General features: G+C 34.3%; 1 non-coding gene across 1 annotated transcript; it reads left to right on the forward strand.

The window, feature by feature from the left end:
* Window positions 1-975: 975 nt before the first annotated feature.
* LOC141570847 (U6 spliceosomal RNA) lies at window positions 976-1,078 on the forward strand. The gene has a single exon (XR_012495295.1). It is a non-coding gene; the product is annotated as a U6 spliceosomal RNA (small nuclear RNA).
* Window positions 1,079-1,485: the final 407 nt, after the last annotated feature.

Consider the following 1,485-nt stretch of genomic DNA (forward strand, 5'->3'; position numbering starts at 1 on the left):
ATGGTTTTTCCTTCATTGATTTTTAAGATGATTATATTTTATTTATGGGTGAGAAAATAATAGTTAATCTTAGATTTATTGAAAACTTATTGCAAGGCTGCATGAATTGATAACAATAACAGTACGTTTAGGGCAACAAAACTAGACTTGTCGTTAATCTGTTAAGTGCTGATGTGCAAGGAATCTATTGGCTTGAAATTAAATGTGCTCTAACCCACGACTGAATCCAGGTGGGAAAGAGTTATATCTTTCAGGCTGCTCTGAAAGATTTCATTACACAAAGCTTTGGTACAGTGGAGGTGTTTCTTTCTTAAAAACTATGTGAAAAATCTAGGAGCTAAAAGCGCAGGGATATCAGCATGTTGTTCTCTGGAGGCTTCAAGAACTGGTTTCCAAGCCAGCCCGTCATTCATCAGCTTAAAAAACCTACTGGTCAGCCATTATAGTGTCAGAGATTTGAATCTTAAACCAGGATGTGTGGGTTCTAAGATGCAGAAAAAACTCAAAACATTAGCTTATGTTAACTAAGAATTCCATTGTCTTAAAACTATTATAATTTGTTTTTATGTCCAAAATGAATTCAGGGACCTTTTGGATTTGGAGAAAATGTATCTCTATTAATCAAACCCGGACAGTAATTTTGCTCAATAAGGAGAGAACACTAGGCCTTTTTCTCTCAAAGGATCGAATAATTTCCATACAGTTACTTGGTATCTGTGGCTCAGAAATGCCAGCTAGTGGCCCTTGATATGCAGTGGTTATCAGAGATCAGGAGTGGAAAGGCAAAAACATACTCCCCAAAAATTTAATTAGTCAAAATTTTCCAGATAATTGAATGTTTATGCAGAGGGAGGAGAGAAAAATATTCAGTGTGCACTAGAGACAGGAAATTTTGATCACTGTAGTTACTAAAAATAACAACGTAGCATTGTTTTCCAGTATTTCAAAGTTCGCTTTTATTAAAAGTGCCACTGAGTACTCGCTTCGGCAGCGCATATACTCAACTGGACCAATACAGAGATTAACATGACCCTTGTCCAAGGATGAGATGTAAATTCTTGAAACATTTTATGTTTTTGCACATTCAGGCATAAGTGCAACAGGTATGTACAAAAGCTATAATAGCTTAATAGCATGCTACACTTAAGTAATACTAAAAATGTATTACTGTGAGTGGTCTGTAATTGAGCTGAATAACACAGTTAGCAAGTCCATACACAGGTCAGTGAACAGATATAGTTTGTTTATTTATAGAATGTTTCTTTTCGAAAAACTAGTGGTGAACACATTTGGATCACGTGTATACATTTATAAAAATAATGATTTGATTGTGGTCATTCTTCAAAAAAAGATGCCATATTAACTCATGCTGTAGCTAATATGAATGGTTGAAGCTGATTTTTTTTAACCTGTGTTAAAAGACAAACTGAAGCATATTAAACATTTTAAGAGTTTATCTGAACAAAAAATTGATTCAAATCAGTC

This window comes from Rhinolophus sinicus, linkage group LG03 (assembly GCF_036562045.2).
Source record: "Rhinolophus sinicus isolate RSC01 linkage group LG03, ASM3656204v1, whole genome shotgun sequence".
Taxonomy (NCBI): domain Eukaryota; kingdom Metazoa; phylum Chordata; class Mammalia; order Chiroptera; family Rhinolophidae; genus Rhinolophus; species Rhinolophus sinicus.